Raw genomic sequence first — 20,562 nt, forward strand, 5'->3', positions numbered from 1 at the left:
TATGAAAGAGTCTTCAGGACTCCCATTCCATATAATGTTCCTGAAGAAGAGCGTACTTACATTTCAGGCAGCTTGCAGACCTAGTAGTTAAAGTTTGTGGGGCAGATAAAATCCCAGGCCCTGCTTCCAGAACTGCTTGTGGCTTTTAGCCAATCCTTTAATGCAAAATGAGCACACAAGTCACATAACTAGGGCTATGAAAAATTAGTATAAATGGGGACAGATGAGTGCCCACCCCTCAAGCCTAGAGCCTCCCACTCCTTGTTTTCCACCCTTTTCTGACCATTTGAGCAGACACTCCCCTCCCTGCATAGTGTTCCAACTAAGGCGAGGGAGAGAGTGATGATCCTACCAAAACTAGCACGGGAGCTAGAGAGCGCTCTGAAGATGGGAAACATGCACCAGGGGAACTCTGTCACATCCTGGGCACAAATTACTTACTGGTCTGCCTTCTCAAACCTTTCCTGGGAAGAACAGTAGGCATTTTCTTCACCTCCCCTTCCTAGGCCTGGGGGCAAAAAATGTTGCCCAATTTCTCCGCAGCACATGTCTGCATGGCATATTAGCCTCACACAAGTCACCACTTGTAATACTACTGCTGTCGAAAACCAGAATTTCTTCAGATGGCCATCCTCATGAAGTGCTGGCTGCTCAGAGGATCAATCCCAAATCAGATGGAGCCTTTTATCCCTTTGTCCCAGCTGCAAATCCCCAGCGCTTCCAGAATAGGTTTCTAAAAGCACAGGCATCAGGATCTTTAGTTTTACATTAAACAAAATGCAAGTACGTAACAACCTTTGTCTCACTGGCACTGTAACTTAACACTACTGATACACACATCATTCTAGTAGGCATTTATTATTTTGGCAAGAATTTATATCAACGTAATATTAGCAATAAAGCAGGCTAGTGGTTATAGGTCTGAACCTAGTCTTAACTGCGAACTGAAATACATTTTGTGAGCCCAAATATGCAGCAAGTATGCCTCATCTTTTCTCATACCGTACTGTCCCGTGAAGGACAGCACATTTTTGAGATCATTGGTTTCCCACTACCTCAAGCGGGTGATGTCTCAGTGGTGAGTCTAAAAGTCCCAAACATGTCAGAGGTGGAAAGGGAAACCAGTAATCCCGTAACTACATAACCTTAATAGCATAACAATAATCTTTTTTTGTCCCTGTAGAAGTTGGGTACAAACATGGGAAAATAAGGTCAAAAGGTAAGCACTCAAAATTAAGTGAAGTCAGAACTGGAGCTTTCAGTCTGTCTCAAACATGCACCTCCTGCACGCTCTATGATAATGTAGTCTTTAGAGATCTGAACAAGAAAGTCTCTCCTTCCTCGCCAAACTTCCGCCTTAATCAGGGTCTAAAGAAGCTGCTCCAAAGCTAATCGGCAAATAAAACAGACATTGGTATTCTCAAAGCAAGTTCCAGCAGTCTGTAGTCAAAACATAAGCAGCACAACCACAGTAAAAAGGCTGCTAGAGAAAGGAAACATGAGCAAGTTTCAAAGTTGCGTAAGTCTTTAACACTGACTTCACTGTACATATTATTCATATTTTATAACAGAAACAGCGTAACTATGAAAAACACTGCATAACTTAAACCATCATAATTTCTACACTCAGTTGGACTGCCTCATGCAATCCCACCATATCCCACCCACTAGCATAAATATTCGTATTTGGAAGGATGAGGGGAAGCAAGGTAAATAACCCTGCGCATAGTACTGAGTTTTCACAATGATCAGTTCAGCACATAAAGCTACAGCATGTGTCTGGCTAACCTACAAAATCTAACCATTTAGCTCACTTAAAGTATTCAAGCTATTCCGGGTACTCACAACTGCCCCATTTACATAATTCTATCTGTTTCATTAAAAACAAATTGAAATAGCTTTGAAATATTGATGTTGAGAAGAATTTAGAAGGCTCATTTTCTCTTTGGGTACTTGGAATATAATTGTCCTGGTTTCGGCAGGAATAGAGTTAATTTCCTTCCTAGTAGCTGGTACAGTGCTGTGTTTTGGATTTAGGGTGAGAACAATGTTGATAACACGCAGATGTTTTAGTTGTTGCTAGGTAGTGTTTACACTAGTCAAGGACTTTTCAGCTTCCCATGCTCTACTGACTGAGAAGGCCGGAGGTGCACAAGAAGCTGGGAGGGGGCACAGCCAGGACAGCTGACCCAAACTGGCCAAAGGGATATCCCATACCATATGACGTCATGCTCAGCATATAAATCTGGGGGAAGGAGGAGGAAGGGGGGGACGTTTGGAGTGATGGCGTTTGTCTTCCCAAGTAACCATTACGTGTGACGGAGCCCTGCTTTCCTGGAGATGGCTGAACACCTGCCTGCCCATGGGAAGGAGTGAATGAATTCCTTGTTTTGCTTTGCTTGCGTGCGCGGCTTTTGCTTTACCTATTAAACTGTCTTTATCTCAACCCACGAGTTTTCTCACTTTTACTCTTCCAATTCTCTCCCCCATCACGCCGGGGGGGAGTGAGCGAGCAGCTGCGTGGTGCTCAGTTGCCGACTGAGGTTAAACCACGACAATAATCATCTCTTGTGGTAAATTACTACACTACATCAGGAAACAGTAGCTTCTACTATTGCTTTGCATCTCACCAATACAATGAGACAAAAAACAACCTGATCCATGAATACTTTTTTTAAATTCTAATTTATAAGTTAGGGTAAAGATTTAACTATGTTTAGAAGCATCTACTCATTCAGAACATGGGATTTAAACTGACATTTACAGATCTGAGATTGCGTAAAGGAAAATTCTGAAAACTACCTTTCACCTTTTGCAGCAGTCACAATTTTTTTTAGGCCTGTCTACACACGTTTCTTCAACTCCCCATAAAAGGAGAGATTTGGAGTAAAACCAGAGACTCCTTCAAGTCTTCCCAATGATACTGTATACTAGAATATCTCATGTCTCCCATCCCATGACATCCCTCCAGCCTTCCTGCAGCTGAAGTCTGAGTTAATGTTTGGCAGAACTTACAGGTAACTTCCTCAAGTAAATAAAAATACAAGAGGAAAAAGTACGAAGCCAAACTAACTGGGGATATGAGAGGTGGACTGGAGGTTAAGAAAAAAAAAGCCTAAAGTTTGTAGAAGCTGATGGCGGTGAAAGAGATGCAGGCCTACACTTGAGAAGTTAGCTATGTCAAAAAAAGCCCAAAAGAACAAAATCAAAAGGAAAATGAAAAAATCATGTGCCCAAAAGAAAGGGGCAACAAAATCCACACCTAACAGATATTAATAGGCAGAGAAGTCCAGAAAACAAAGTATGACTTCTAGGTGGCAGTACATCTTCACTCACCTCATCAGCTTTCAAAGCCTCCTTGAGGCAGATCTACAAAACCTGTGAGGAAAAAAGTAAAATTGTCATTGTTATATACATTATTTGCATCTAACTACCACAAATCTCAGGGGAACTTACCCGTAACTACTTTAAAATCAAAATTATCCAGGCAAGATCCTTCCCACCAGCAACACAAGCAGCAGCTCATACTTACTAACTGTACTTCTTGCAGTATGGACATAACTTTTTTACAGATAAATATATTTAATTTACATAGTCTTCAAGGCAGCCATATGGAAAAACAGTATTGATTTCATGTCTGACCCCCTGCAATTCAGCACTTCGATCCAGTGAACTAAAAAGGCAGACACCCCGACCTGTGGTTAAATACTGCAGTCTGCGGCACACAACATTTTCTCAATGAAGGAGGAAGGTAGTTAAGGCTGGGGTCATGGCTTGGCAAAGACCAACCACCAACATGAAGGCACTGCTGGAGCTGGTCATTATCAGGGACACCACCAGCAGGGCAGACCCCACAGCAAGTAGCAAAGAGAAGACACTTCTTCTTAAAAAAGATATCACCTCCAACTGAAAAGTGTAGCCTGTTGGCAGGTGGGGTTAAGTATTTTGTGTTTGAAGGTACTGTGAAAGAAGACAGAGGACTTACCCTCCACAAGCCCTGACCATCAGAAGAAAGCGCCTGTGAAGAGCCTGCAGAGGCTGTACTAGTGAGAACACTTGGGAACACTTCCCACGTTGTTTTGGGTTTTTGTTTTTCTAAACATTAATGAAACTCACTGTAGCTTACAACTGAGAAAATGAAGATAGAAACAAGGATAAGAAGATAGAACAAAGCTAAATATAGGTATGGTTACCTGATGCTTTAGATAACTGGTGAGTCATTTGAGTACTTGCACTAGACTAGAATTAAAGCTTTCGAACGTTAAAAGGCTGCTGGTGCACGATCTATAAAAGAATGGAAGACTACATTACATGCATATCGAGGCTACGTCTCATAGATCCTTTTTCCCCCCCTCCTCCTCAAGATTACCTGTGTTTTGTGTTACAGTATGAATCCATTTTGTTCTTTATACAAAGTTCTTTAACGCAAGGAGAACCATTAATTTGAAGAGACTCAAAATATTAAGCTAACGAGATATAAAGCTATCATCATTCAGGACTCTATATAAACACCTTCTTCTGCTTCCCTTAACACTGAAATTTAAAATGTTGATTGTGACTAAAATAGGTGAGTGCAGTAACTTAGCATAATCATAAGCAATCATTCAAGAAAAATGTGATCTAATACTTGTAATTTAAAATTATCTTGCAATCTGACTTACAAAATAAAGAAAACAAAGATATCATTCAGGTGAGTCAACATTTTCATTACAGGCTGCCTATCACAGTGAAAACTCAAGTGAATGAGCATTGCAAAAGAACATGTTCTTGTTGAAATAAGTTATCAAGATGTAACTCAAAACAGTCACAATGTAAGCGTGGTGTATATAGGTTTATTCATTTCTTCAAACCTGTTCTTATTAGTAGAACACAGAGAAGAACGACAACAAATAGAAAGATCTACAGAAGACAAAACCCTGCTGGAATAATCCACAGGTAACAGAATACTTCATTTAAAAGTGATGCAAACATATCAAGCTTGGATATCAGAATGGTTACTTTTTAATGCCAGACAGTTCTGGATAGGGATAACTTAAATCACACTGAAATGACTGACTAGTTTTTGGCTGAGGTCATGTATCTTAGTCTTGCTTTGCTCAAGCAGTCCACCACAGCTTGCTTCTGATCAAATACTGTTTATATGACACGTGAGATAATACTTCTCTCCTCTGAAAGTTTACAGCACCTACCCTAATATAAATTACAAATTTTGGCTGCAACAGGCAGCAGCAATAAAAGAGAAAGTTTTTTGTTTTGGTTTGGTTTTTTTTAAACAATATTAAACAGACCTATGCATAAACATGTCTCTTTCTGGAAAATACCTTATAGATCAGAAAACTATTTTTAAGATATTAGCACGTACAAATCAGGGAAGGCTGATTTAGGTTCCAGATTGTGCACTTATCTAGCGTAAGTATTTACGCTTATTAAGTCTATTAAGAACCCTATTATTAAGAAGCTCGTTAATTGTTGGGGGTAACAAGCTCTTCTCATGCCACGGTGCCATAGTAGGAAGACTCAGGGACAATGGTGAAAAAATAAAATCAGCTATGAATGAGTTCACTGAAAAATTATTTTTTATTCTTTGTAGTCTTCAGACTTCAATAAATCAGAGATCCTAGTACTAGTTCCTCAGGAAAAATTAAACAGGGACTCTTCTCATTCAACACACACTCTAAGAAACTCTGACAAACAGGCCTGAGTGGAAACATTTAATTTTATCGCATAGCAGGTAATTCTGGATGACCTACTATGATAACCACCATGACATCAGCTACCCCATGGAAAGATAAAGGTTATCTTGAAAAGCTACATTTGGTGGAATGATGCAACTTCTGGTAAGCTGGGAGACAGCCCCAGAACTCGCAACCACAGTGGTAAAATTTCAAGAGGAAATTCCTCCACTGGAAGTCCACCTAAGGCTCACCATGTTGCATGTAAAGAGACCTGCTTCCCTCCATGAAGAGCTCTCTTCAGTGCAGAAAACACGCAGCCTCTGCCTTCTGAACAGCTCAATGCTCTGTATCGCTACTGGTCAGTACTAACCAGGGTTAAGTGAAAAATCCACAGTAGGCATTTAATGCTCGAGATTAGCAGTCAATTGATTAATGTGACCTACTGGCCCCATTTTGTATACCAAGTCCCTTATGCAACCATATCTAGTAGATGAAACAAGGGGGTTATGCCACCTAATGACTTAATTCTGTAAACTTTCCCCACTCGGACAGGGCCCCAAAAAAACTTTGTGTTGAACAAAAATCAGATTCACCACAGGAGTTAAATTCCTTTACAACAGAGAGAAGATTCAATGTGATCAGAACAGAGAAAACAACCTCTGTCCTATATTACATGTTTTTGGAATATCCTTCTTCATAAATTTAAGTTAGTCTTCCTTTTAAAAATTTTACAAAATCCGGAATTTGGTTGTTGGTGGGGTTTATGGCTCTTTCAGGGAAGTAATAAAAATCACATACCTAGTATTTTGACAGTGTACTTCTGCTAATTAATGTAGCTGAAAATTTCATCATCTCTGAAAATGTATCCACTAAAGAAACAGCAGGAACACCTAGTTTGTTTAGTTATTAGGGGGTGGGGGTGGAAGATCTGTGCATTTCCTAGGAGAATAAACTTTACAGTTGTCACAGCTGAAAGAAAAGCTTCCAAAACAACAAAGCTCGTAACTCATCCTGAGTTATTTCTGCATATCAAGATTGACTAGTAGCTGGGAGCTTATCAAACTGTTGGTTGTTATTTTGGGGTTGGGTTTTTTGCTGTTTTTTGTTTTGGTTTGGTTTGGTTTTTGTTTTTGTTTTTTTAAAGAGCTTAACTATAAAAACCAATCAGGAGAAAAAGTAGAGGCAATCCACACACCTCTGCCCCTCAAGTCATCTCCTCTAGAGGAACTGACTGCAGAAATTCAGGTCGACATGAGACAATGCAAAAGCCACAAAACTCCTTTACATATCTGCACGGCTTCCAGCAGCGAGTGCCCAGAGCCAGCTGGGAGACAAGGGACAGCTCCAGAGAGGGACCCACAAGGGTCACAACAATGAGTACTTCACTGGACACTGTACTCCAGTGTGAATGCAGCTCTCTTCTCCAGCTGGCAGCCATACAAAACATTGACTTTGATCCCTGGACACTCACATATGTGCTCAAAGATTTTTCCCTCCCATCACCATTTTCTTCACCACCTCGGTTTGGAGAGGACTAGTGAAGGGTGGGACCTGACTGCTTTTTTATCCCAATGAACACTCATCTCCTTCCTTTTACTAGGTCAGAACTTCAACATGACATGATGGAAAAGGCTAAGACCACAAGGTGATCCTCCTAGCACTGTGGGCACCTTAAGGTTTGAAAGCCACAAACAAAGCAGGCAAAACAGTGCTGGAAAAGATAATTTATTTCTCTTGCTGCAGTTGATGACCTTCATGTGACAACTACTCTGAGAAAATACAAAGCACTGAATACAGGAACTCCAGCAAGGACCTAACTACAGCCCAGAAATATCTGGAGAAGCAGCAAGAAATGGTGAATTGATGTTTACAAGTTTCTGTAAACTGAATAGAAGTCTGAGACTTAAGATGGGCAGAGTTCCCTGGGTATGACTTCATGGCAAAGAGACTTTCTTGTAGTTTTAAGAGCGCAATTGTATATAGCTATACATAGAGATATGATTATCTCCGTATTATTCACTGACCTCTCTTAGTATCACAGCAAGCTTTGCAGTCCTGTTGTTCCCCATCATCAACTTCAGATATTGTTGATCAATATCACAATAATATGGCTGGGTCTGAAATCCTCTGAGAAGTGTAAAACAAGCAGACACGAAACAAAATAAAAACAGGAGATTGCTCTAGCAGTGAAAGAAGGAATCATCTTACAAGATCTTGTCCATTCCCCTCTCTGCTTCTTGCAACGTTCCATTTCTTCGTGTGCTGGCCCACCCATTGTCAGGAAGGACCGCCGATTTTAGCTCATTCTTTACCGGCCAGAAATGCCCTGCCGGACTCTCTTGTCTCACCACTTCTCTCACAAGCCCTCCACAGACCTGTATCCCTCTTCTCTTCTGGCCTTTCTGCAACATTAACCACACTGCAGAGCCACAGCTCAGAGAACCTCATCTCCCTCAACCACTTTACTTCCACACGCCATCTGAGCCTGGCCCTCTCTCTCTATTTTGCCTCTCCACCAGTGTCTCTGCAATGCTCTCTCCTGAACAAGCTTTAGTGTCCCTCCTTCCTTACCGTGACACCTTTACAGGGATCCGCTCCCTCCCCTCCTGCCCCATGCTTGTTCCTCCTTCCCCCATGTCCTGAGGCACTGACTGACCCACTTGCCCCAACCCTCTCACCAACTCAAATTCCTTCCCTAAGCAGCTTCCAAACACGGATCAGCAGTGCTGCTGAGCAGCACAGCAGCTTCAGTCTCGCCACCAGCCACTTTCTACCATCCCTTTCCCTCTTCCAGGGCAACATCTTTCCTTTGCTGGCCTCCTGTCCACACCTCCTTCACCACCATGCACAACTGCTTTGCTCCTGCTTGAGGGCCACTGAATAGGGCTGTTGGATAATTTTGTGTTGTGTATATTAATGCATGCCTAAGGAACAGTAAGCCCTTTATTCTCACTTCAGGTATAAGGTTTTAGAACAATTTTGAAGACAAGAATAATGAAGGACACATCAAAAACTGGAAAGTAGGATGCACTGCAACGTATGTTTGCCAAAAGTATATTGGGCTAGACTAGTCCAGCGCCTTTCCTTAGCACTGACTTTTCTAGATAATAGTAGCACGTACATTTAATCTCTAGACTCTGTTAAGAGTAAGAATTAGAGTAGCAGAAATGGAAGGAATAGCAGCAGCATAAAGTGTAAGTTCAGTAATCAAAAACTGCTAAAAATGGCAATCATCAGCTGGAAACAGAAAAAAGAACAAAGACCACATGCATGTCAGTCTTGACTATGGGCTGCTGTTACAAAGCCATCTGTGATGGGGATCCTGGGCAAAGGCTATCCCAGGAAGAGAAAATCATAATATGAATGATGAAATTTCAGTAAGTTGGAGATGCGCAACCTTTTCCTCGAGAAACAGAGTTAAAAGAACAGCAGGACATTTAAACCAGTTGAAGAAAGAAAACCACTAAAAATTTTAAGCCACATTTTCAACTACTCCAATACCTTCAGCAGAGATACTTCAGCAGACAGTCAAGAGGAGAGCTTGCACCTTTCAGAGGTGCACACTCAGCGAAAACCATATTATCAAGAAAATGCAGTTTATTCACCAACATTTCTCCTTTGAATCAGCAGTGACACAACTGTTCAAAATACGGATTGGAGGAAACAACCGCTCGTTTTGAGGAACAAGATTTCTACAGCTCATAGAAAACAGACATCAAGCCTATCATATTTAACACTTAACGTAGCACGTGTTACATGCAGCATAATCAGCAAGATGAGTATACACCAATGAATTCATGCATCAGTATTCTTTTGCATAGGAGTACGGTCATATTTTTATATCATGTAGCAGAGCTGCAGCACACTGTAAGAAAAGTTGGTGCCAGCAGAGGGAGGCAGTTGCTCTCCAGGACATGCATCTCCACATTCCCCAATGCACAGTAGGAAGCCAACGAGTTTGTTTTTGTGGAAGTGAACTCACCCCTCAGCCATTGTGTAAATGTGGCTTTAAATCAAGCTGTAATTAGATTTTGCTGTATTTAACAAAACCCCTCTTGTTGCTCCTCTTTTCCAGCTCTAGACAGGAAAGAAATGTATTCGTGAAAGAAAAAAGGAAAAAAGTTTATGCCTTTTCCCCGAGCATGTCCTGGCACGCATGCAAAAGTAAGTACAAAACAGAAAACAATAAGCTTACGGGACACTCAATCTTCACTTTACATAGGAACACAAAGATCTCTCAGCTGGTCCACTGTTAAATGTCACCTCATTTTTATTAATATTCTGCTTTACCACATTAACCTTGTTTAAAGATACTAACAGTCCAACACTTGGAGTCTAGCTTTTCTTCATAAATTTAATTTACTTGGCAGAAAACACAAGTGGAAATCTTCCGCTAAAGACTCAGGCAAACTAAGACTGCCACGTATTCATTTTAGGACAGATCTTTTCTTTCCCTCTTATTTTAACTATTATGGTCATAGAATTCCCATTTTTAACCAAATAGCTTTTTTCCCCCTTTGCAGTCTTTATGCAGACTGGTACCCCTAAAATAAAACTGTGTGTGTTTTCTTCAAATCCACTTTACTGTAATACACGTTGCACAGGGTGGTTTTATTTTGTTGAAGTTCTTTATGGACTAACCTGCATATTTCCACTGCACTTTACATTGCCATATGAGGAACTGCACAGCAAATGAAGTTGAGTCCACTCATAATAATAAACAGTTTCAATTGTATTTTGCCGCCAAAGCTTACAAAGAACTTTATGGTGGTGGCGACAACAGTGGATATAATGGTAAACTGGTGCAAGGAAGTCAAGAGGACATGCCCAAGGCCACACAGCAAGTTAGCTGCTGATCTAAGAACAAAAAGTTTCTGCTCTTAATCTAGACCTTCTTCCCAGTGAGTCAACATCTTCTGATAACTATCTGGTCTTATAGACGTTTCAGATTCATTAGAAGAAAGGAAAATACACCAACCGCTAATTACTTACTCACATGCATGCAACCATTGCTTAGGATTCATTAAGTTAATTACAGAAGTTACTCATTTCTAGTCTTCTCTTTTCAGAGAGTCTGAAAAGCGTGCCTTTTAAAAAAAAACAAACACCAACATATTTCAAGAACACATGCTCTAATACCCTAATTCCCTACAAATCATCTATTATGCTGCAAGTTTTAAGAAACCTAAGGCTGGTTTAGACAACTCAAAAGATAACCTCATTCTGAAGTCGGTTTGCAGTTTAATCTCTAAATGGAAAAGATTAAGGTAAAAACAAATATTGGGAGTAGATTATCATCCTATAGCTGTAGGAGAATTCTTACATTTGTTTTTTTGAAATAGCCAATACTAGCTCTTCCTGAAGGCAGGATAATGAAGTTTGGTTCAGTACCAATCCAAAATAACAATTCAAAAATTCTTATTATGTGCAGTTTCTGCTTCTGAAACTGATCACCTGAGCAAAAGCTCACAAGTATTCAGCATCCCAATTCTTACTGTATCTCTACTGATACAAAAAAAGTCTAAAATTAAACATCCTGCATAAAAAAAACACCTAAATTTGCCATAACCAGAGAGACTATAGGTACACTTATTTTCACTCACCTTCTTTGACGCACAGAAAACAAGAGGGTTGTTTTTTTTTTCCTGGAAGTTTGGCAATTGGCACAGTATCGTGCCACGATCCACAACTATGTGAAACATTATGAATATTAATGTCTAACCAAGCCAACAACTCAGAAAAAAACTGGGGGAGAAATCCCCTAAGGCATGTAGCCAATGGTATGGTGCCATAACTAGGAAAGGGAAGTTTCTACACTAACTCCTAAAGTGGAAGCATACAATAGGATTAGCCTTATCTTATTTAAGTTTCTTAACAGCAAGACTGCATCCTCCTGACAGCATTCCGTTTCCAGCAGGACTCAAACTCCAAGTAAGAGTCATTCTTAAAATAAAGTAGCAATAGCTATGTTTGGCAGAGCTGGAACCATGAGGACAACACAAACAGCCAAAACAGTTTATTCAGGTTTGACTCAAGAGGAAAAACTAAATTTCAGGCTAGATAAAAATATGACACAACATACTTAAAGAAGCTTAAAGACTACCATTTTTAGGTCATGCCCTGTACTACTTCTCGCTTTTCAATTCATACATAGGAAGGTCAGATCATAAACTGGCTTCCACTGTGGCATTTCAGTTCAGATTACTCTCTACATAATAATTAGTGCCTTTCTTCTCATCACTTACATACTGTTTCGCTAGTCTGAGAATGTTATTTGTATTTATTTATTTCTGAGAAGCTTTTTTAATCACTTCAAAGTACCAGCATCCTAAGCGTAGCTATCTCATGCTCCATGAACTTTAGTGCAAATGCTATAAGCGTTTCTTTTCTTAACAACTTCATTACAGTGTTTATACAGGAATACAGTGCTAGTACTGTAACCGTGCAAAGCAAATATGCTGTAGTAAATGTAAGCTTTATTCAAAGCGTAGCTTTAAAAGTGTTTACGGCATACTCCAGCCTGGACTGCCAGTGCTAGTGTAGGGAAAAAGGCAAAAGGAAAACTAAATGACAGACCTTTCATGCCAACAAGAATTTTGGAACAGTCAAACTAAAAACCTATGGGCTAAACGGATTGCCAAAATGCATCAACCTGTTTGTTGAAGTCAGCTGCATTTCAGTTCCAGATAGATAGTCTGAGTAGAAATGGTTGAATACTGGAAAAAATGGGGGGGAAAGGGGGGGAATATGCCTCTTTCTTCTAAAGATTTGTATGTTGGCTCCTTATAACACCCTTCCTTGAAAGGGTATTGGGGGGCAGTACCTCTGGTAATTTGATATTCTGCAACACAAGACAAAATTTGCAAAAGAGCAGCCAGGGAAAAATTTATGACTGTATAAACACTAAAGATCCAGATTTGTCACTGTGACTACATGATGCTAATGCTGAGGTATTTTGTCCGTCTTCAGGAAGCATTTTAGAAAATAAATTTAAGCTGTCCAAAATTTCTTGGCAATATCTAACATCTGAAATCTCTATTACGTCTAAGGTATCAGCTACTGGATATAAGCTGTCCTTATGTTTATAGGAAACATAATAATCACACTGTCACTGTATGCTCTCCTACACTACTATCAAAAAATATACAGCATATACATTCAATACATCTTAGAAATTCAGTATTTATCCTATGAATAAAACTATTCAGTAGTTTGAAAATTTACAAGATTGTTTTAAAGAACGTTTGAAACTGTACTAAAATTCAGGCCTGTAAATCTGATGTTTTCACTGTTTTCCTCCAGATAAGCAAAATTGTTAATATTTGTAATTTGGATTCACGTACTTCTCTATCAAGTCTCACATGGTAGCCTTTTCAAAGAAAATAACGCAGCTATCAGCAACACTGCTCTCCATCTTAATTGTATTCATTATCACCTTTCTCCATTCTCTCAAGAAAAAGTCCAAAACCCCTCCAACCCCAGACTCTCGTACAACTCAAATCCCCATCTTCCTCTTTGCTAACCCACTGCATCCCGAGCTACCCCTGCAAAAAGGACCTCAATTCCTCTACAACATCTTCTCAAGCTATTTATTTACCATGAGATTGTTAAGTATATGGGAGAGAAAAATGGTTAGAGAATAAAGAAACCTGGATCAAAGTTACTTGAGAAATGGAAGTAGAAATTCTCTTTTTAAAAAAAGATTAAAGGTACTTCTGGCAAGCTAATGGGCAAGTATCAAGTCATGATTTTCCTTCTCGTAGAATTTAGCACGACCAGCACACAGACCACCAGTGAGGAACTCCTCAAGGAAATACAGCACTTTGGAAGAAAAGCAACGTCAGGGACCCAATCCTGAGGGCTATTTTAGAAAAGAATTTCTGCCAGAAGTAAAGCGCTTAAGCAAGACTGAAATCCCATTAAGGAAGAAAATAAGGAAAGAAACACCAACAGCCTCTTATAGTAGAGAGTTTAAATAAAGTCAAAGCTATTAGCAAGGGCATAGGGGAGTAGGAAAGGAAACAAAGGCATAAAAGTTGGTGTACTATGAAAATCTGCACTGATGGTTTCACTTCTTCAGAAAAAAAAAAATAGTTCTATTTTAAGAGCCTTTTTTTTGACTGAGCCAAAACAAGACTGTTGCATTTTACCTCCTCTAGCAGGAGAGAATGGAAGAACATTTATTGTTCAGAGCTTCTGTACAATGCAGAAAATTATTATGCTAGCCCTTAACACTCCTGTTGAATGAAGCCCTGTTTTTTGGTTTTGCCTTTTTTGTTGTTGTTGTTTTTGAGGGGGGGGGGGGGGGGGGGGGAAGACTCCACTGAAAGGCACACATGGCATGTACATAGAGCTGCTTTTGCTGATATCGCTACCACAGAGCTAAGTACTTTAATTCAGGAAACGCAGAAAATAACTGAACAATCTGAGAAAAAAAATCATAAGCAGACTGAACTTGCTATTTTGAAATTCCAATCTAGTATTAATGGCAATAAAGCAGAGAAAAGCCATGAATAAAATCCAACACCATAATATCTCAGAGATACAGTGATGCCTCAACAAATCAAAATCATCAGTTTTGGTTTGCGGTACAGAAGTTTACATTTGAACGCAGCTGGATCGCAGTCAACTAGCCAGCTCCCATAGCAGCACCTTCAAGCTGTATTGATTTCTACGGAAGAAAGGCACTGTAAATCTGCTTGAGCAGCATTGCGTCATTCTTTTGGTTGGCTTGAAGAAGTAAATTAAATGTTTTCCATTAGTATGGTAAAGAAGCTATACAATTTTGTTTTTATTTCGAATTCAGTCTCAAGTTACGGAACACTTTAGCTAACTCTGCGGCAAGGACTACATGTTTCATGTTTGTAAAGCCAGCAATTCAAGCTTATGTGAAACCAGATGTGTACGCTGCACAGTTCCCAGGGCTGTGGAGTTTTTTTTAAATGTGTTGCTGTCGATTAAAAAAAGACCCTGCTTTTCAGTTAAATCATAGAATACACTGAAGCAAAATCAACACGCTCTTGAGGGGAAGAGAGGAAAGGGGGAGAGCAAAGGGAGTGGGAGCAGAAGAAAACTTTAAGGGAATAAAACCCACACACACAGAGCAGCATATGAGCAACGCTGTAGTACAAAGAGCAGCACAGTTCTGAGAAGCAATAAGCATAACATTACTTGAGGTAATAAGAACTCCTTGATCAATTATTCATATAATTTACAACAACAGTTACAGCTGCATCAATGAAAAAAAGAATCTAGGGCAAATATAAAATCTTCTCAGCTATGAAGTGCCCTTGATTTTCACCAGAACATTTGGCTGTCTGGTATCACGTGTTTCTGGTTAGCAACATATCCCTCCTCCAACAAAGGGAAACAAGAGACAGAAAGGCACAGAACAAACTGCCTTGCTGGAAGTAGTGACAGCGTTCAAGGCTGCATTTCAATCTCAGACACTGTGCATCACCAAAAGCTGACAGCACCTTACACTTCTGTACATGAATCCTAACCGCCACCACCCCACTTAAGTACCTGCATGCACCCCATGGGATTATGCAAATACCTTCTATGAAGTCTTTACTCTCTCGATGTGTAAAATTGCACTTTAAATAACATTCAGAAGAAATAGTCTATTTTTTTAGTGCATGGTTATCTCAACTTTTATTGTTTCATGTACTCCTAAGGTAAATGTAACAAAGGAAAACAGTAAGGAGAGAAATATTTCTGGATTTTTTTTTTTCCTCCAGTTTGAAATCACTGTATAATCATCATCAGGTTTTCTGCTCTGCCAAGGTTTCAGTACAGTATCCTCAGTTGTTCAAGACAACCTTGCCTGTGGACTGGAGAAACACAGCTGAAACTGAATTCAAAGAAGCGAGAAGCAGAGAGAAAGGGATGAGTGGGCCTAACCATGGTTGGTGGTCTTACTCCCAGGCACATACAACAAATCGTAAGGGAAGGTTATGGGGTGAAACGCTGACCATGCTAATGGGAGAACGCATGCCAATTTTGATTTTACTCTACTGGTGTGAGGACAATGAACTTTGGTCTAGTTCGGAGCCCTAATTCCAGTTTAAATTAGAAAGATCAATAAAGGATTAACAAGAAAAATCTGCAATTTTTCTCTGACAAATCAAGGAATATTTTTCTAAGGAACTTTCCAACAATGAAGTTAACACCTTGCAACAGCTATTTTAAAAAATGCAGAAGTTGGCAGACCTTTAGAAAGACCTACATTTAATCTTGAAGAAATCTGTGGAAAACGTTTCCATTACTACTCACTTTTTTCAGCCAACTTTCTACACAAAGTTCAATTAATCTTGTCAGTAGGAAGAAAAGATTCTGCATATATCATCACTACATTCAAAATCCTGGCTATCTAACAAAACCATAGTATAGTCAAATCTCCCAAAGTGCCTGGGTCTCTAGCGCTGATAGGTTCAACAAAGTTCTTGGGGTCACATTTCTTTTTCATCCATCAGCATTTGTCCTTTACAAGCAAGAATGAGTTCTGGCTGACCGTATTAAGAAATAATTATAGTGCTGGTAAACAGAAATTCATCATATGCAAACCTCATTCTCCTTCCATCGCTGAAGACATCCGAGAGTGTTTCCATATTTTTGTGGCCACTCGAAGCGAGCTCTGAATGCAGCAGTTAAAGTGGGATATGTTTCTAAAAACAGAGCATGCTGTAGAGCTCTGAAACAGCCTGTTCCCTTGTCAACAAAGAACTGCGGATATATCTTTCTACTAATATAATAAAGAATTACTTCTGGCTCTAACCTACAATGCACTATATGTTGGTTTTGCCACCCTCCCCCAGCATTTGCTATGACAACATTTGTACCAGGTAACAAGCAGCAATACACACAAAAGAAGGAGAAAGCTCAGAGATGCATTTGTGTGTTTATTTAGTAAGAAAAGAAATCTTTATTTTGAAAATTATATCAGCCACTTCAATTTGCTGGAAAAATGAATCTTTTTACCTTGATGTAAGATTTCTGAGCTCCTGCTAAGGCTGCCTGGCCTGTTTGGAGGTCTTCACCTTTAGCAGAGGTCTCCAGATGGAGGCAGGTCTCTTCACCCTGGAACTCCCAGAGGCTCCTCGCAGCAGTGCCTGGAGACACAGCAACACGGAAGGCATTTAGCTTCATCGTCACGTGTCAAAGCCACAGTTTTAGGACAGGCAACAAGCATCCTTTTAGGTTGAATCCTTTGGCTTAAACAACCTAAACTTCAGAAATCAGAAACGTATGTCTTCTTTTGGAGACTGGAAGGCTGCAAAGAGGTGGTTAATGATACCGAACAAACGCTCAGTCAGCTCTAGATGTTCCCTAGCTTTTATATTGTTAGTCCTAACAAGCATAATCTCCAAGCTCTGAAACATAACAGGTGACCTACAGGTATCAATTCTGAGTTTCTCTCGTCATTATTTTCCCCATACTGAAACTGCTCATAGACACGCTTCGGGAATGCTTCAGAGGAAAGAGCACCAAGTGGTGAGACATCATCTTCTCGGGGGAGTCACGGAGTGCTGCGCCACTGCAGGCAAGAAACCCAGCCTGCAAACCACCTTACCTCCCTGAGCATGACCTCCACCCAGCTGACAAAGCAGCCCTCGTTAAATATGCACTCCAGAACACTGTCTTTTGCTCAGAAAAATTCAAAATAAAAATCCTTAAACTCCACCATCAGAAGGGAAGGATAACAACGAGACTGCCTTTCTGAAATGAATGTGATTCTCTGCTGCTTCTTACATGCAAAACAGCCATACAGAATTTAGTAGGTTACAAGATGAGACCTAAATCCCTGTTTAGGTTTATGTTCTTTTTCTCAACATGCCACCTGGGGTAAGATCAGCTCTAATCATAACACTCTAAAAAGAAAAGTACTCAGGTACCTGAGATTTCTGGGTTTGGTTTTATTTGACAGTACGTGCTCAAGCACCCTTACTGGCACAAGCAGATGGCACAGCAGCTTCTTTTAAGCAAACATTTCTGAGCAGTTTCAAATTATTTTAATTTTCTAATCAGTTATTCACGCTAGAAACAGGACTGCAATCAGGTTACAGACCGTGTGATGAAACACGGGGTTCCTTTAACAGAAAATCTCAAAAACATTTGCAGAAACTGTTTAAGCACAAATTCAAGTTGTCTGATACAGTTAACACACCAAACAGGCAGCAATATTTGTCACGTATCAATTACTTCATGTTTCCCCACTCCCAATCTTTGGGGAACCTGCCTGAATTTGGGTCTTGACATTAGTACACCTAAGATGAGGGTTCATTTCTGTTGGGTGGGTGGATGGAGCTTCGTCTTGGAGACTGGCTGCCTTCGAAACAGCAGTACAACACAAACAAGCAACAATAGAGGGATTTCAGAGACAGATGGGCACCTTCATGTAAGCGCTTATAAAGTAGAAAAAATAACAAGAGGAAGATGAAGGCATAAGCATATTCAGAGTGACACAGCATTACAGCTACTCAGTTAGTATGGGATTGCTGTAATATTGTTATTCTGGTATTTGGTAAAAGAAGAAAAAAAAAACAAACAGTATTTTAAAAACATGGGAGAAAAAAAAAAAAAAAGAGATGTTTTCCAACCTTGCCTTGTTTAGTGCAACAAAGCCCAACAGCAGATTACAAACAAAAAACACTCTTGTATTATTACAAATTATTCTGATATTCCAAATTACTGTATTTTAAGCAGTAATGCTGAACTGACACTCATTTCAGTCTCAAAACTAAAGCAACTTTGCAAGCAAAAGGATGGCAGCAACTCATAGTTTAAGATCCCTGTAAGTTCATATTCGACAAGTCAGAGGGAAAAAAGGGAACACGGCCATTAATTGCAGCTAGTAAATCGGTTCCAGCCATGTTTCTTGGCCAATAGCTTGACCAAGTTCAAGTACAAGCACTTTTATCTCCAAGTTGAGTGACAACTTTTAGAGCTATCAACTGGTCAGGACAGAAGACACTCCCAAAATCCCTAGAAGGCTGCTAGATGTACTGCTTAAAAAGAAAAACTTGTGACAAAATACTCTGGGGAAAAAAAAAGGTTGTGCCTTTTTGTGCAGGAAAATATTCAGCCTCACGAATCCCTCCCCTTCTGCCCTGTTGAAATTGGAGTCCCTTGCTTTCTGCTTCTCCACTATGTTTCTGGTTTAGAGTCTGCAAAGAATATGGGCTGTAGCTCCCAAATTTACATCTGGTGCTGGTAACGTTACCAGTCTCCTACAGGAAATACATATCACCGAGTTGAATATATTCATGTTTAAAGAAGAAAATACGGTATGTGCACAAATAAATATATGTATATTAAAGTACCTGCACAATTATCAGTCAGCTTCTCTGAGGCACTCAGAACTGCACTTTAAAAATATTTTTATGAAACTGTTTTGTATTTATAGACTACATCCTGAGTTTCAGCCTTTATCCAACAAGCTGGAGCCTTTTATGACACACGTAGTTTCCTGCTTCACTGTCCAGTATCAACAAGTCTTTGGGCTTTCTTTCTAAAAAGAGTTTTCATCCTCACTTGCTATGTTCTTCCTCTCTTTCATTCTCTTGCTGAGTATGAAATCAAAGTTTTAGTACTTACAAAAATACACATCTCAAGGAAGAGAAGCCAAACCTAATTCGGAAAGATCCGTGAATGAATGAATAGGCTTCTTATTCTAACAATCCCAAAGGCACCGATTTAAACCTTCAAACCTCACTCGAGTCTACACTGAGGTTTCCGTAATCCAAACTAAAGTCTTTGTCAAGAAATCCTACATTTTTCAAAGAAATAAGCTGATATAGAAACTCAGCAGCAGATGAGTAAGCATTTGATAACCTGATGCTTTGATAAGGCGTTACCGTAATCGCTGTCACTGGGGAGAAACTGAAGTCAGGAAACTGAAACTAGGCAGCTGGAAGAATCTAGCTACTTAAATAAGATATACTTTCTGTACCAAAAGAGATACGAATGCTTTCTGCAGCCAAACAGAGCACAGATCCTGAGAGAATAAAGTTATTTAACAAAGCAGATGAGGTATAGGAGGTCTCAGCCGTACATATAACTAGAAACAAGGAAATATTTACCAATGAATATTGTGCCAAAAAAATTCAGTCTGTTTAATGCAGACCCTAAATTTTCACAGGCAGGAGGTGCTGAGTCGCTACTCTCACATCTCTATAGCTTTCAGGTAAAAAGCTCACATCAAACATAAATTGGAAGGTGTAGTTAATTTAGAGAACATGATTTTCAGAAACATTAATTAGTGAGTTTTGTTAGGAAGGGGTCATATCCACTAATTCCGGCAGTTTCTACTCCTGTAGACAGACATGTTTTCATTAAAAACACAATAAAACTGAGCTGTAATCTGCTCACTTATTCAGCATTAAACCACTGAAAAGATGGAGGAATCAAATTAAAGAAAACCAGAAATATCAGAAGTCAGGCTTCTCACAATTAATGTTAACATGTTCATACTTCACACAGTGTTACAGTATTAGTCTGTATTACCTTTGCTGGCAAATAAATGCATAAGCATCTTCAATATTGGAGGTTTTACTTCTGAACTGGAAATCTTAACTTTCACATTTTCTGACTTTATACACAGCTGTTAAATTTCACCCCAACTTAGACCAAGAATAATAAATTTCATGACAAAGTAAGACACCTATAAGAAACTAAGAATCGCCTTACTCACCACAAAGTTTGATGAACATACTGCTAATTTTCCCAAGCAAGAGTTACATCAACTGGGTTGTCTTTAGAAGTCTTTAAAGCCTGAGACATCTTTAAAAGTCTCACAGTTTCACTACCACTATTCTTGCAGCTGTGAGCATCTCACTAGAAGACTCTGGATCAGCACAGCTATCCAGCCACTATATACGGTCAGAGA

General features: G+C 39.6%; 1 protein-coding gene across 5 annotated transcripts in view; it reads right to left on the minus strand.

The window, feature by feature from the left end:
* The window catches only part of FAM110B (family with sequence similarity 110 member B), a 115,513-nt gene that overhangs the window by 67,434 nt on the left and 27,517 nt on the right, over window positions 1-20,562 (minus strand). For 2 of the 5 annotated variants that reach the window (XM_076329672.1, XM_076329673.1), the window contains exon 2: window positions 16,656-16,786. The exons of 1 other annotated variant lie outside the window; for it this stretch is intronic. The gene's annotated coding sequence lies outside the window, so the exon portion shown is untranslated. Of the gene's footprint in view, window positions 1-3,336; window positions 3,379-16,241; window positions 16,263-16,655; window positions 16,787-20,562 lie in introns of those variants that run through there. 2 more of the 5 variants (XM_076329674.1, XM_076329679.1) reach the window with 2 other exon arrangements.

Source organism: Aptenodytes patagonicus, chromosome 2 (genome assembly GCF_965638725.1).
Source record: "Aptenodytes patagonicus chromosome 2, bAptPat1.pri.cur, whole genome shotgun sequence".
Taxonomy (NCBI): domain Eukaryota; kingdom Metazoa; phylum Chordata; class Aves; order Sphenisciformes; family Spheniscidae; genus Aptenodytes; species Aptenodytes patagonicus.